This window comes from Triturus cristatus, chromosome 7 (genome assembly GCF_964204655.1).
Source record: "Triturus cristatus chromosome 7, aTriCri1.1, whole genome shotgun sequence".
NCBI lineage: Eukaryota > Metazoa > Chordata > Amphibia > Caudata > Salamandridae > Triturus > Triturus cristatus.
This window is the reverse complement of record NC_140590.1, coordinates 1,398,201,675-1,398,218,824: the sequence shown is the minus strand read 5'-3', so window position 1 is coordinate 1,398,218,824 and position 17,150 is coordinate 1,398,201,675. Positions and strand designations below refer to the sequence as shown.

Genomic DNA, 17,150 nt, shown 5'->3' with positions numbered 1-17,150 from the left:
CTCCCCTACATTCAAGTTTCACAGTCCAACTGCCCCTCATTCTCCTAGGCATGCATCTAATTCGGCTCTGCGCCCTCCAAATGCCTTGCTCCATCCTTACACCTTCCTCCTAATCCTCTCACAAAGCAACTTCTCCAAACTCACTCAACCCGGTTCGGCCTCACTCGTCTTCATTCTCAAACTGCCCTGCCGCTCTCTCGACCCTGCTCCTTTCTCCTCTTTCGTTGGCGGCCGCCTCTTGTATTTCTTGTCATCTACTTATGTCCCTCGCCGTGTTCCTCTCAAAGTCCCGATCCTCCTCTCTCGCACTCCGTCATCTCTCTCACGACCATGTTCTTGTCTGTCGCTCATCCTAACACATCCTCAACCCACCCACGGGCACATTTCTCCCCGCCCTCCCACCACTCTGCTCCTCCCCTGGCCTCTCGCAGCCCCGCCCAGGGGCGTGTCTCTGGCTGCGGGCTCGGAAGGGGCGGGGTGAGCCTGCTAGCCGCAGCTCTCCCGGCGCATCTTGAGCTCTGGTGGTCCTGACAGCCGCCTCTGTGGATTCCTGTATCAAAGACCTGTTCATCGCTTGGGGGGGACAGCTGGATTTCCACGCTTTGCCTCCTGATCTCCCTCTGGATGTGGGCGCGCGGCAGGGGCCCGGATCCCCCAGCCCCTCCGCCAGACACCCCAGGGATGCTCAGAGAGGCTCTGCATACTCCTGTAAGTACCGGTATTCGGTGAGTGACAACAGGCGGCTGGGCTAGGGCAGGCTACACCAGCCTATAACTGCGGACTAACAAGGGGGGGCATACGGAGGTGTGGGGGTGCATGGCAGGGGGCAGCCCTCCCGGAAAGTCCATACAGACAAGGAATAAAGATAATGCAGGGATGTGATTATAGGAGGGGTAGTCCGTAAGGGGTCCACAGGAGAACATTTATGAAAATATATCGGGTTATATTTTTAAAAAGCACAACGCCTACGCAGAACGTGCCTACTACGAGGTACGAACGAAAGTGGCCGTATAGTCGGGCATCGCACGTTGCCCAGGCTGGGATTAAAGATATGGACCCGTCTGTCCGCAGGATCTCAGCGTGGCAAGAGGTGAGGAAAAGAGGTGGAGGGGAGAGCAGGGCGATAGGAAAGGAAGAGGAGACAGCGCAAAGCGAGAGTGTCAAATTCAGTGGAAGCAGGAAAATGACTGCAGGGTGTGAATGGGAAATGAAGGGGTGGGGGTTACGGTAGTACCGAGTATCACGAGGGATCGAGCTCGGAGCGCCACAGAGCGTAAGATGACGGGTGTCTCCTGTGTTTTATATCATGGGTGCTTGAACAGCGCGTCTGCAAACCCCCGCTTACATTGTGACGGGCTGGTGATCTGGGACTGGACGGTGGCTGTAACCCGCTGTAGGGTGCCGGGTCAGCACCCCCCCCCCCCCCCCCAACCCGAGCAGAATGGAATTAATAGGCATTTTTTATATAGAAACTGACGGTATTCTCCTTTATAGCGCCAACAAGATACACGAAATCGCCTCTGTTAGCACATGTATGTATTACTGGAAGGCAGGGACCGGAGATTTGATTGGGGGTGGGGTGCTGGGTGCTATGGAGACGGTACCACCCGTCACCGAAGAGCAGATTGTGCTGCTTTTTAGGTCCGGCGTGTAGGGTTGTAGTAATGGACACCACACACCGGTGCATTATATTACAGATGTTCCATATAGTAAAGCCTGCATGCCATGTCGCCTGATGTTAGCTTTAGGGTGTGAATTGGACTTTGGCGTACGTTTGGGGTAGGTAGGGAACCGCCGGGTGTGGTACAGCGGGGTATTGATGTGGTGGTGGGGGGGGGGGGGGGGGGGTAGATATGGCATATGTGCCCCGAAGCCCAAAACAGCATACAGACTAGCATCGCACCTTATGAGGAATAAAGGTCTGCTGGGATGTGCTTATATTATGGGAAGTTATTTGTTCTCCTGCAACCAAATTCTCAGTATTACCACACAACAGAAGTGAGGGCAAAACTGGGATACCTTTTGGGCGCTATATGCCGCCCGCGCTAGAGTGGGGATTATAACCTTCTATTGGCTATTTTCTGCCGTCCTAGAGTAGTGGCTTATAAATAAAGGTGTGCCTTTCAAGACATCTCTTGTTATAGGGCCATCTCGATAGGACACTATTACTAGATGTTGTGTAAGTTATTGTGTCATTGGCCTGTGGTCCTGTCCCATGCATTGTAGATGGTAGGATTTGTTATATTATGCTGCAATATGTTGTTAAGTGGCTTTACATAGCATACTACACACTTCTCTGCCTCTCAATAGCAGTATCCATAACAGTGTGAGGGAGGCCAGAGGCCGGGGCCTGGACCCCCAGCTCACCTCTCCTCTCTCATGGGGCTGAAACCATCTCGGCTCCAAATGTGTTGTAACAAACGTATTTTTGTGCTGACGCATGGAGTGAGTGGTGTGGTGTCCGGTTAAACATGTCTACAGCTTGCATCCAATTCTTTAAAATATACATAGAGTGGTCTTTGTCTTCACCAGAGCAGTACATAACTCTTTCACCTCTTGTTATTGGCTGTTTCATGTATCATCCCACTTCCTATGGACTGTTTCCAATGTCGTGCATGAGCAACTATTTTACATTTCAATATTATATTGAATAATCACAAATGTAATGCTTCGTCTCATATATGAAATGAAGACAGTAATCTTTTTTACCTCTCACTACTGCTTTTTAAAAATGTTAGTTCGGACCCAAAATGCAAGCCAGAACGACCAGCTTTGCTTGTTGCATATCCTTGTCATTTCGTATGGGTAGGTAGCTATGAAGAGGACGCGCGGTGTGGGTTTGCAGTCTGAGTTCGAAGGTTCTCCGATCAAGACATACTATCTTAGAGACTTGTCTACAACCATGAGTGCTGCGGAGGGCCGGATCTGATAGTCTTATCCTCGTCTTGGGTGATCTGAGTCAGAGAGGGCCCTGTGTTTGGAAACAGCCAGGTCTTACTCCCTCCTTGAATTTCAGGTGATCCCAGATGGTCCTTTGTGGAAGGGCGTTCCCAGTGCTTAATTTGAGCTGGTGGTTTCTGGTGCTCAGCACTGGCACTTAATCATTAACACTGGCGCTTTTTATGAGCACCAGCTAAGGACACATTCACATTCATTTATAGTAGACACTGGGAGATTAAGTGATTTGCCCAGAATTACAAGATGTTGAGCAGACACCGAGGCTCAAACCTGGTTTCCCAGCTCTGAAGTCAGCAGCTCTGGCCATTTCGCCACATCCTCTCCCCTCTGTCACGTTCTGTTTTAGGCGGTGCTAACAGGAGAAATGGGCTGGTGTAAGCTGTCTGCTGATGAGAGACCCTTCCCTTATTTTTTTTTTTTACAAATTAACCACTGGGTTCCAAAGCTCAGCTGTCTGTACTGGGCTGGATATGGTGGCTCAATGGACTAATGCATCCACATCATGGATCACTGTTAGACCTTCGGGTCACAGATATGAATCCTAGTGGGCCCACTCAGCCTTTCATGCTTCTGAGTTCGATAACATGAGTAACATTGAGTTGGGTAACAATAAACAGCATCAAGATGCCCTAAGGGGTGAACGTAGTATTTACAGATACACGTTAGGCTATGAGGAGATGGTGTCAATGTATATACATTAACATCTTTTATTAGACTGTTTGGATACTGTAATGGTGTTTAAAATGTGCAAAAGGCAAGTTAAGTTATTCAAGTACTAATTACTACTATGTTCATTTATTCCTTCTATTTGCTTTGGTATACTTTTTGAACCTGTTGGATGGGAGTAACTTTTATTGCTACTTTTAAAGATAATTTCATTATGTAAAAATGGCTCCTCTGTATTCATAATGCTTTTCTAATTAGTGGCAATACATGTTTTGATTATTAGTTATTACTGAATATTCTAACTGTCCAGGTCACTTTACATGGATTCCTAAAAAGTTAAACTTGAAAAGGTAAATGAGTTTAAGCAGAATAGAGTCTTCATTGGGAACGTTCATATCCATATTTCTAAAAGTACTTAAAGCTTTTTCTTCAGGGGTGGCAGATTAGGTGAAAGTAAACAGGGATCAGCTTAGGTTTGGTTTGTGTATGCTCAAGTATCACTGTAGTCTAAGAGGGTTTATCCACCCTTCATGGTTGTCATGTCACAGCGAGTGACAGTGACATTGACTTGTATTAGTGGCTTTGTACCCACCTTCATTTGAGGGCATGGAAGGGTGGAAGATTGAGTCCTACAGGCACTTTGATGACCTCCTACAAGTGAGGTATGAGTAGTTTGGAGATTCTCCCTAAGTGATGGCTAGAGTGTCTGGTACTATTTCATGGTTTGCTGTTCTCCTACAACCAGATCATCTACTGGTGATTTTGTTTCTCCCTTACATGTAAGGACATGAGCTGTCCAGTGCTTAATTTGAGCCAGTGGTGTCCGGTGCACAGCACCAGCACTTATTTGTCACTCTGGCTTTAGTGTCAGTTCACTAATGGGTGACATTGTTTGTCTGATTTTGAGAGCACAGCAACAGGGTTTAATAAGACAATATACATTAAAGAAGAACTTTGTCTGCCACTCACACCATTATTATAGCTTTTGGTGGTCTGGAATAGGCTGAATCTGCACACATGTAGGAGAGCGATGGTTAGTAGTTCAGTTGCTGTTGCTGTTAGCAGTGCTGGCAGTGGCAATGGGTGGTGTAGGCTGCAGTGGCCTCCAGAGAAGGACCCTGGCACTTATGTTTTTACAAATTAGGCAGTGGTGAGTCCTACCACTGGTTTGTGTCCTAAAAGTGAGGCCTGCCAGCATTGTCTTGCTCTAGTGGTGGTTTCCACCTATAAGTGACTGCCCAGTTTCCTGGCTTCCACTATTGGTAATGTGACATCCACCTACAAATGTTGGCCAGGGCAGCCAGATTCTTCAGTGTTTTTAAATTAAGAGCTATTGTCATTGGCTTCCACTCCTGGTTTCATGCATTATTCACTAAACCATCTCATGAAGCTCCGACATGTCATCGTGTGGTCTCTGGGTGTGCGAGCGCAAAGCGGAATGGAGACTCAGTAGTGTTCATGGTTCAGGTTCTTCTAGTTCTTGTATGTCCCACAGTCTGGTCCCTCTGGGTGGGATGTGGTTTATTTTGCAGTGATGCTCTTCCTCCAGATATTTCCCTTCAGTGATCTGTTTTCAGACCTTTCCATTCACGGGGGTGGATTGGTTCAGCCCTCTCTGTAGGGCTGATAGCATTCCAGAGCTGTACCACCAAAACCTTGAAGCCTACTTTAAGTTTGCTTATTCTACAAAGTCACAATTTGTTTCCCCGTGAACAAGTCTGTTTTACTCCAGGAAAGTCAGGCATATGTTACAACTAAGTCTGCAGAAGGTTCAACTATTCGTAGAAATAGTTTAGTGAATTGGTGCTCACAGTTTTTTCTTTTTAATTTGACCTCATGGCTTCCAACACTCAGAATGAGTAGATGAATCCTTAATTTTTGGAGGTTGCGTAATAGAAAGCAGATATAGTTGCCAGCTGACCCAACAGATCTTGTATACAACATTTTAAACATTGATTTTGTATTCCACCCCATTGCAGTTATTTCTGGATGGGAGAAATATGGCCGGAGGTTCTACAGTTGGGCCAGAGTCTTGCAGCTTGATTCTGTGTTCATTCTAGTTTTTCGGCCTGATTCCTCAGCCAGCCCATGTAAAAACATTTTTTAAATGATCCAGGAAAGGCAAGGCCAGTATCTAGCTTCTAAGCACTGTGGGTAGGTACTTCTGTGTAGAATCCCCTGGGGAAGAAGACCCTTCCCCTTTTTAAATGTACAGGTGTTTTAGGCAAATGAGACGTTACATTGCAAGCCAGGTTCACCTTCCTGCTAGAAGAAGTTGGGTATTTTCTGCAAGGCTCTGGAACCACAGACAATGGTGGTCGAGCCCATGATCTAATGAGTACTTGGTAATATTGAAAAGAGGCCTGGATAAACAGGATATCTTGGGGTAATTCTTTCACAGGCAGAGTGTAGCACCTATTGTTGGTAGTGTGGTTAAGCAGGGAGTTCCTACCCCACTGTTGCTAAAGTACCCTGCCACCAGACTGTTGCCGGTGCTGTAGAAGGTCAGGATACTGGATATCAAGGCTGCGTAGTCCTTATTCCACTTCATGCCTCTTTAATCCACCACCACCACACAAAACACTATATGCCTTTTTATCCCACTTTTGAAGATTCTTTTTCATCCTTGCTTTCCCCTTTTGCCACTTTACTCTGTCTTTCCCTTCCTCCTCTTTCCCCCTATTGGGTTTTCCTCTCCCTACCTCTGGGTGAAAGTCTTTTGAGGAAAAATAAGGGTTGATCCCTAAAAATGATTGCCGGGGGGCCCCATCTGCAACCACAAATTAAGCACTGCCAGGATCATGCTGCTCTAAAACTGTTTGGCCTGAGAGAGTGAGACTACATCTTGCCAGCACTGATATCCCTTCCACTGACCAACAGTAAGGGATCACAGTTTAAAAAACTTTGCTTCAACCTCAGAGTTCCGAATGTGCTCCTTGTCAATGTTACTGCTTATTCTCTATTAACCAGCTAGAAGCATAGGCTTTACTAATCATAAATAGGGCTTCTGGTTTTGTAGTATTTATTTTTAAACCTTTCCATCTGTATTGATCCATACTTATTTTTGATCTTTCTTGTTGGTATTTATCCATATTTAATTTGAGTTTTATGAACAAATGGAGTGATAAAATGGTATGTTTCCACATGTATTTGCCTGCTAAACATGCACTCGTACTTTGATGCCTGTTGTGTTTTAGCAAATTAAGCAGCCAATATTGCAAAACACTGCCCCCAGGGATAAATATTACCATTATATACAAATATATGTTATAATATGCCTGTATTTAAGGAAATCACGTCCTGGTTGTTGGCTTAAGATTAAAAAAGGGCATCATGAAACGACACTCACAAGAAGCACCATTTTCTATATTTTTCCACTTTTAAAAATAAGTACAGCCAGGTTATACATTGTTTTTTGTCTGTATTTATCTGTAAACATCAGTAAAAATGGAAAACTAGGAGCCCTAATCATAAACCAGTCACACTTCATGGAATAAAACTTGCCAGAGGATTTCTCCATGTACCAAGGCTTCATCTCTGTGGAATACTCTAATCCTGCTTCTAAAACTTGAAAATAATTTTCCCAAATTGAGGAGGTCTCTGAGAACTCCCCTCTTCATCCAGGCCTTAGGCCATGTACAGCCTTCAATTTCCTGCTTTTGCTTCTCATCCTACAAAGAGTATCAGCCAGTAACTTGACTCACTTGATCTCCGATTCTTAGTCTTTCTTCTTTCCTTATCCCCCTCCCTGATTGATCTGACACTACTCAATGGAGCATGGAGTGCTTTCCAAAAACACTCATCTTATCACCTGGAACTGGTTGGAAAACTTGTACCTTATTTTTTAAAAACATTTTTTGTAGGCTACCACATAAGGGGGTTGATTATAAGGGGGCATTGCAGGTGCAAATCAGCCGTGACCCGTGCAGGTAAGAGCGGTGAGGCAGTGGGGCCCGGGTGAGGGGGGATTTCGATGGATGATGAGGGGAAATTAAATAAATAATAAATTTCCAATTGTCCGTCAAAATCCCCCCCCCCCCACCCAGCCTCACCGCTCTTACCTGCACGGGCCGCTTCTTGTGCAAATGGAATACCAACTTTGTCTTGAGCGATGGATATTGAAAAGTGACTAGAACCGCATTTTATGTGGTCAGTTAAACATCATCGGCAGTTGATTTAAAAAGTCTTTGCAGAATTCATAAATGTGCGCTCTGGTTCTTCATTGAGGAGACCTGCAGTAGTTCTTTGTGAAGATTGTTAAATTTTATTTTAGGCCAAAGTGTTGGTGGGTGCTACTGGCCAGACGTAGATGAAAGATCGACTGTCAATGTGCATTCATGAGGTGGACCTGAGATGGTGGTTAACCGTGCCCATAGTCTAAGGATCGTTGGAAGTGATGGCGCTTCTGGCTCTTACAGAATTTGAGAATTCCCTTTCTCAGTTTAGCAGGAAAGACAGTAAACTACGTTTTTTTAAACATTTCCATTTGTGATTTCATGATCAATGTGTAAAGGTGGTTGTGGTGTTTTTACAAAATATCCTCCTACATGCGATGTATGGGGGTGTTGTCTCTCATCAGTGTTGTGGTGTCAGGCAGTTAGTTTGAAATACTGGTTAAATTGTTGACTTAGCAGAAGTGTAATAATTATATCCTCAGTTGCCTACAATGTGTCATCCTGTAGAGTAATGACATCCCCTGTGCCTCATTTCCAATATGTATCGAAAATCAGGAGAGTAATTTGGCTGAGGTCTGATACCAATAGCATCATTTAGTTTGGTATAACAATTGGAGGCTTTGTAAATCTGATATAGTTATATAACTGGTTTCATACATTGTGTGACCCTGTGCAAGTCATGCCACTACCCCGGGGACCTTATTTGAAATATTTACTCTGCAAGACATCTCCCATCGGCAAGCAAGTATATACAAATACACACACACACACACACTCTGCTTGAGTAACATCTGATTGCAAACAATGCACTTGAAAATGTTGACGTGGTTGAAAAGATCACCACTGGGACTGGAAATAGACTGACATTGGAATATGTGTGCCTGTGATAGAAAAACTTGCATTTAGACACTGACCATATTCACTAGGGCTTGATACAAGGTTCCAAGTTATTCCCATTATTAGACCAAAGGCACACACGTCCTCAATCCAGTGCTTCATTTGTTCCTGTAGTTCCACATGGTGTGCACTGATACCCGCTTTTGGGACCCACCAGTTCTTTTTAAACACTGTCCTTTACGCAGAACTGGTGCGAAAGGCAGAAAAGGGAGAAGGAGCGAAGAACAAAAAGATAGGAGTTCCTCCTCATTTCTCCGCCCAAGCAAGCCCCATCATGGAGAAATATATGAAAAATCTCTCCACTCTCAACTGCACACCAAACATCATAGACTCTACGAGATCCTTGGGAATTGTACTGGATAAGAACTTGAACATGCAGGATCACATCGGCGCATCTACCAAAGGAGTAAACTTCCAATTCAGCATCCTAAGGAAATGAAAACCCTTCCTTCCCCCTGATGACTTCAAGTCGGCTGTGTAAGCATTAGTCATCTCACGGCTGGAATATGGCAGTGCAACCCTCTGCGGTCTACCTAGGTACAGACTGGCCCCTCTCAGGGCTTCACTGAATGTGCCTGCAAGGCTAATCAGAGGCTCCACGAAAACCAGCCACATTTCCCCAGATTCGCCATCTCTAAATTGGCTACCTTTTGAAGCAAGGATTCAACTAAAACTTGCCTGTATAACCCACAAAGCACTTCATTTCAACACTCCTCTGTACCTTGCAAATGAGCTAGAACTCCTTGGTGGTGCCCGTTCCTCCAGGACCTCCAGTACCCTGTTGCTTAAACCAAAGAAAATAAAAAAAAAGAGAAACCTTACAATCGATCATTCTCTGGTATTGTCCCGAGAATCTGGAACTCCCTACCTACGCAAACTAGACTGATTCCATCAACAGTGGCCTTCAAAAAGGAAGTGAAAGCTTTACTGATGAGTACTTTTCTGAGTTAGAGGTTTAGCCTCGGCCTTTCGGCATACCAGCCTAGACCTGGCTGGTCCCCCAAGACCAACAGCCTGTTCCTCCTCATCTAGTGTCACGTTGACGCTTCATGCCTTACTCTACTCACATGTTCTTCTGCCTTCCTTGTCTTGCTCCTCTGCTCACTTATGATATTTTGCAATGTTATGGTCCTGATGCCCTCCATTATTACTTCATTATTTACCTATTGTTACTTTTCTTGTATACTGTTCCTGTTTTGCCACAATTGTCTCCCCTATGTTTTTCGCAACTCTTCTGTAAAGCGCTCTGATACCCTCTAGGTTCTTGTTCGCGCTATACAAAACCTTTTAAATAAAAAAAAGGGAGATAATGGCAAAAGAAGTGGGATGCAAACGAACCATACAGATTTAAATAATGAAACTGGAAGAAAGAGGCATGAAGTGGATTCAAGACTAGACAGCCTTGGTTTAATCCAGAACTAAAGAGGCAACAGTGACCAATGCAGTGGGTCAAGCAAGTACTACATACTACCACCCCTAAAACGCTGGTGAGAACACAAGGCGTCAGTGAATCTGAAAAAGGAGCAGCTAAAGAACCCATGACAAGTCTGGGTAATGCAGTACAGTCAAGGAACCAGGTGACAGTAACACACACTGCTTCCCACCGATAACGTCATTGGCAAAATAAGCAGGGCTTTAAGTGGGATGAAAAAACTGGGGAGTCTCGCAAATGGGCGTGACCGATAAATCTAGGATGTGGCTTAAAAATCTGTGCTTAATACAGTGTGTTGCTTGACTGGTTCTTCGCTGTTTCCTTCCTTGGATCCAGATATATAATGCAATAAGTAACATTATACCTACAACAAGCCAGGACTGTTGGCTTTGTCAATGGTTCTTAGTTGCATAAGATAAATAAGCAACAACTGTGGCTTTGTTGTATAGAATATGGAAAATGCTTCATTTCTGAAATGATGAGACGGTGAAAGAACTATACCGAGTCTCTTTGAAGTTACATCAAAGGCAGTGAAGGGTGGTACTGCTGCAGAGTTAAGATTTTTTTTCATCCCGAGGGTAAGGGCAAAAATGGAGAGCGCCATAGAGACCCGTCTCAGCACCTGCTTTTCAAAACTGCCGGTAGTGAGCAACAGCAGGACCGGGCTACTTAAAGCCCTGAAAATAAGCATCTCTCATCTATGCATACTCAATTGGCTACCAGTAATGCACTAAAAACCAAAGGCTTCGATGGGGACAACCCACTCTGCAAGTCACCAGACAGGGAAACTCATGGATCACTGCAGCCAAAACAGCACACAACCACCACGAAGCATGAAACAACGGGAGCAAGTAATACGCAGAGGTCGAGACTGAGGTGTGATTCCTCAAAGAAGCGCCATCTTGTTTTTAGACCTAACACCATAGATAAGTAACTTCAAATAAGGGCCCACCGGCCATTGAAAAAGAAGGATGCAAAATGGGGGATATTGTGGTTTACAAAACAGCATAAAAACAAAACCGTTCCCCAGTAGCTGATGTTTTTAAGAGCACAAGAGACAACAATTATGTTTGTTGTGCGCCTTTACATCAATATTATTATTTTTAGGTCTCGCCTGACTCAGCGCATGCGCTGGTCTGGCAAGACTTATTGAGAGGGCTCCAAAAAGTGCTACCAGGCCAGCCTAGAGCTACAGTGCACGTGCGCGGGTGCGTGCACCGCGCTTTACCGCAATTACTTTCACTTTCGCAGCCGCACGGCCACTTTGAAGTTTGATCGCGATTGCGATCACTTTCACGGCCGCACGGCCGCTTGTTTATTTTGTTTTGCAAATGCATTTTCTACAATTATGCAATATTCCTCATCTCCTTAAATTTAGAAACTATATTTGGGGGTTTATACTCCTCTTCGTTACCAAGCAGCGGTATTAAACACCTGGTTTCATGATTTACTTATTCACTATCTTTCTTTCTTTCTTTCATCTTTATTTCGGTCACTTGGACCATAAAAGAATTGCAGAATAACATTTTTACAAGTAATAAACAATCAGTTAAGACAATTGACCCAGATAATAAAACAAAATCATTCATTTGAAATTAACTTAATGCATTGGTTGCGCCTGAACCACATTGCTGTTAAAAATTTAGCAACTGCAAATACAATTGGGGCCGAAAGATCTTTTTTTAGAATCCTATATGCTGGAAGGTACCGTCTAAAGCCCAGGTTTTTGAGCAGTGGAACAAGCCAGTAATTCCTTGCTCTTCTATATACTGGGCAGAAGAATATAATATGCAAGTCAGTCTCTCTCGGGTAAGAACAAGCTGGACATTGTGCTGTAGTCTCAGAACTTGTCCAGCGTGCAATATGCGCTTTAAGAGGAAGAGTACTATACCGCCATTGCATAAAAAGTTTCCTTGTTAGCGGGGGGCCTATGTTGTCAAATACAAGCTCTAGATGGTATGAGTCTTTGGACCCCAAGAAATTTCCCATTAAAGATTTCTCCTGGGCATTTTTAATTAAAACGCATAAGTGGTGCTCATAATAGGCCTTAGAGAGTGACTTTCGTGAAGTTCTAGGACAAGCATTTTCAGGATCAGACCAGAGATTCTGTCTGCCTAATGACTCACAAGTTTGTTTGATGTATCTGAGCCATGGAATTTGTGCAGGGTTAGCAAGTCGCATAATCTCCTGGAGCTCAGCTCTGTAGTTAGACAGTTCTGGCGTAGACCAAAGTTTGCGCCAATACATTAGGGGTTTAAGGCCCAGCTCCTCTGTGATTGGTCTAAGGCCTAAATCAAGTCTAAGGGGGAGGAGAGGGGTACTAGTCGGGAGACCTGTCAGTTGCCTTAAGAAGTTATTCTCAGTGACCTGCATGCTCTGGGTGGCGACATGCCCCCATAATTCGCCTCCGTAGGTCACTGCCCCTTTTGCCTGGATTCTGTAAATTTGGAGGCGAGGGGAAAACGGCTGAAAGGTCAATCCTCGTGTCATCCTTGATATACCACCTATCATTTGAGTCAGTTTCAAATTCGCCCTGACGCGGTGCGAGTCCCAGGTCATAGTCTGATTAATTGTTAACCCCAGATATTCAAATGTATAGACCCTCTCCAGCCAAGAGGGCCCTAGAACAGGATTAGCGCGTGTTGACGAAGGTGCATTGAAGATCATATACTTAGTTTTGGAAGCATTAATCTCCAATCCACAGATCGCACAAAAGTTCGCGAATCCGTCCAAAATCCGTTGAATACCCATGGGGGATTTGGAGAGCAACAGGGTATCGTCCGCAAACAAAATAGCGGGAACCCTTGTGCCGTCGAGCCTGGGAGCATCAATATTTCTCAGGCCGTTCACTATCAAGTTCCAGCTCTTCTTGGTATAATTAGCATGAAGCCCCCACAGGACATTTTATCAGAAGTTGAATCATCTCTGTTAAAAGACCATGCGCCTTGTATCGCCTTTCTTTTCTCAAGTGGTGTTAGTTGTATTCTCGGTGTCAGAGACTTTCTTATTTCCCAGCTTAACTATCACTTACTTCTGTGTACTAAACGACTACGGGGAAAATTGTATTTGGGATTAGGCCATTAGGAGTGCCATAATTGATGAAGCGCTGTTATTGTTGACGTCTGCCTTTTCCAAAACAAATGTATTCGGGGTCAAACCTCATAAAGCATAAACACGTCAGTTTTGCACTACTATAACAAGAACACATTATGATAAATGTATAACCATCACATTGCGTTAAAACCATATTAAAAATCAATATATAAAATTCAGTTTCATAATTTAAATATATCCTTATACATTTTATATAAAATTTGTGGCTGTACGATCTAAAGTGCTTCGTAAAAAAAAAGAAATTGCCGACTCTAGCAGTTATCTAGGATAAAGAAGTTTTAGTAACCATGCTTACCATTTCTATTAGACAATTTCTTCATCTGGTATCACATGGACAGAGGGAATCTGGATATGCCAAATACGTATACCTCTCCAGTATCCGCCCTCAAAACTCTTAAGGCTGATGGGTAGAGTCTTGCCAATCGAGCGACTTACAGGTGCTATCCATTTACTATGTTGGATGTTATATGCTATGCAAAACAAGCATTTGCAATGCAATAGGTTTCGCATTTACGCAAGTTTAAGCTATTGGCATTGTAAATGACAATGCCTTTTACTTATGGTTTTGTTTTTGAAACCTAAATAAAAGGCGTCATTTACAATGCCAATAGCTTTAACTCGCGTAAATGCGAGACCTATTGCATTGCAAATGCTTGTTTTAAACTGGTTTAGTAGTGTGGGCCGTGAGCTTATATATAGTGTTGCTTCTGTTTCTAAGGAGGAATTGTTTTAACGTTAGATATAGCCTCACCATCCTGAAGAATACGCCGGGGGCCAGATGTGTCCTGGGCTTCACCTTTATATGCACCCCCCCCCCTGTCCCATGACCACAGCTGCTTTATGTGCCAAGACTCATCAGAAGGTGATATAGGAAAAAAACACTACAAGACCCTGCACCTTGTCAAGCACATTGATTTGTCCAAGTTCCTTTAATTGAAATAGTTCTATTATATATATATATATATATATATATATATATATATATATATATATATATATATATATATATATATTCAGTGAAAAAACCATAGGTTTCACACATGTTATAGTTAGCTGGACATTTTACTCGTAAAAAACCAATGAAATTGCCCCGTTATAGTTAGTTCAGCTAACTATAACTCGCGCGCCCGCAATGCACTGCTGATGACGTCACATATTACATCACTCATGACATGGTCAGTGACATCACTCATGACATCACTGATGACATCTCAAATGACATCACTGATGACATCACTGATGACATCATCCAGTGAATGTGTGTTTTTCTGAAAATTAAATATGTTTTATATATGTATATCTCAAGGTCGATGGAAGAATAAATGGGTATATAAGTGTCTAAATGGATGATTTGTTTTTGAAAAATTGATTGTGTAACTGACTGATTAAGTGTATCTCTCACTTTGTGTATAAGTGGCTGCATGGGTTGGTGAGTAGCTACATGGGTGTCTATATAGGTTATTAGTTGTTTTTTTGAGTATCAGTCTGAGTGTCTGCATGGTACGGTGGGGGGTATTACGTAGTGCATAGATGCATGAATGAGTGACTCACTGTTTGTATGTGTTGAAGACAGCATGTGTGCAGGACTGTATGGGTGGATGAGTGTGTGTATGGGTGTGTTAGTGAGTGAATGACTGTCTCAATAGTGTCTTCAGGAGTAACTACATATGTTTTAAACTAGTATATGTGAGTATTGGTGTATATATGTGAGTATATATGAGAGGGAGAGATTGAAAGAGTTCCTGTATGAATAAGTATGTGTTTCTATAAGTGATTGTTTAAAAGACTAAGTATGTGTAACTTTCCGTAGAAGTAAGTATGGTGGTGTGTGTATTACTGTATATGCAAGTAAATGTATGTTTTATTCTTTTTTAGCATGAGTGACTATGTGTGTGAGTAACTCTATGGATGAGTGGCATTGTGTAACAGGATGTATAGATGTATGAGTACATATGATGAGTGAGTACATGTATGAGTGACTGTATAGGACTGTTGGTGAATGAGTGGATGTGTATGTGGATCTTTGAATTACTGAAGAGGTTGTTGTAACTGGTATTGGTATGTCCATTGTTTTGAAATTTTTAGTCTCTATTTTTGAATGTGTGTATCAAAGCTTATATTAAGGTGAGAGGAGGTCTGCCACTCTATCACAAGGATGATGTCATCAGTGATGTCATCAGTGATGTCATTTGAGATGTCATCAGTGATGTCATGAGTGATGTCACTGACCATGTCATGAGTGATGTAATATGTGACGTCATCAGCAGTGCATTGCGGGCGCGCGAGTTATAGTTAGCTGAACTAACTATAACGGGGCAATTTCATTGGTTTTTTACGAGTAAAATGTCCAGCTAACTATAACATGTGTGAAACCTATGGTTTTTTCACTGAATTTCTAAGGTTTTTTAAATGCTAATTCCTAACTATAACGTGTGTGAAACCTATGGTTTTTTCACTGAATTTCTAAGGTTTTTTAAATGCTAATTCCTAACTATAACGTGTGTGAAACCTATGGTTTTTTCAGTGAATTTCTAAGGTTTTTTAAATGCTAATTCCTAACTATAACGTGTGTGAAACCCATGTTTTTTTCAGTGAATTTGCAAGGTTTTTTAAATGCTATTTTTTTTTTTTTTTCTTCATTTTTTTCAAACATATTTTTAATTTAATTTTTTACCTTTTATAAAGACTATGCTTAATTTTTTAAAATCATTAAATATTTATTTTATATAAATTTTTTAAAATAAACAAGTAAAATTTATTTCCAGATTTTTTTTTTTTTTTTTTTTTTTTTTTATAGTACGCGTACCGTAAGCTCACAGTAAGCGTACGGTTTACGCAACGTCCGTAATCTATCTACGCTGCTTGCGTATAGTTACGTACTTTGCGTAGCGCGCGTACTGCGCGTGGGACGCGTGCGCGCTTACGCAACACGCGCACGTTACGCGGAAGTGCCGGGAAATGACTGTTATGCGCATGCGCGCAAGCGCGTGTCTTTTTTACGCGCACGCGTACTTTTTGCCGTAAGCGTACCGTAAGCGTACCGTAAGCGTACGGTTGGTCATGTGATCATGAAACACAACTTTTGATTGGTTGAAACTACTTTCAGTTCTAGAACTCTCCTACACCACACCCATTCCCCTCATTTCTGCTTGTGATCCCTTGGGAGAAGGAGCTGGTTTGTCTTTGGGATACGATGGCAGAACAGCAGAGCTCTTCTGAGAGTGAGGCTAGCACCAGCAGCACTGTCTTGAGGCAGAGAGCGAGGAAAGTAAAGCCTTCTTATGTTTGGGATTATTTTACTTTTCCAGAAGGCCAGCAAAAGGTGAATGCACCCTTAGTTACTTGCAAGCTGTGTCAGCGTGTACTTTCTAGAGGTACTCCTGACAGGAAGTATTCCTTTGGGAATCACACCATGATGAGGCACCTCAAGGATGTACACAAAAGGACACATGCTCAACTTTTTGGAGGTAACTCTTCAGAAAGACGAGCCAGTACATCCACAGCAGCTCAGCCTGGACCATCACCTGCAGAGCTTACTCCTTCTTCTGCAGCTCAGGTGAGCCCTTCATCTGTGGGGGGAGAATCTCCTTTTGCTGGCCCTCTGGAAATGAACCCTCGATTTCGGAAGGTTGATATTCATTGCACATTTTGTAAAGCTCTAATTTGTTATAGGGAGACCAGTGTTTCCCTAGTGAATAACAAAATAGATCAGCACATTTGTAGCTTTGAATGATTTTCCCATGGTTCCTTTCCTCTGTCCCTGCATGAACACAACGGTTCTTTTAAGAGCCAACCTTATCTTTCATCTTTTTTTTACATTTTTTTTAAAAAACTTTTTTTTTTTTTTTTACCGTACGCGTACGGTAAGCGTACCTTTTTTTTTATTTTTTAAAAAAAAACACTAAAAA

General features: G+C 42.9%; 1 protein-coding gene across 3 annotated transcripts in view; it reads left to right on the top strand.

Annotated features, from left to right (window-relative positions):
• Positions 1–492: 492 nt before the first annotated feature.
• PPP1R16B (protein phosphatase 1 regulatory subunit 16B) overlaps positions 493–17,150 on the top strand; it is a 422,185-nt gene continuing 405,527 nt past the window's right edge. The window contains exon 1 of one of the 3 annotated variants that reach the window (XM_085619118.1): positions 493–708. The gene's annotated coding sequence lies outside the window, so the exon portion shown is untranslated. Of the gene's footprint in view, positions 709–1,059; positions 1,091–17,150 lie in introns of those variants that run through there. The other 2 variants (XM_085619117.1, XM_085619119.1) reach the window with 2 other exon arrangements.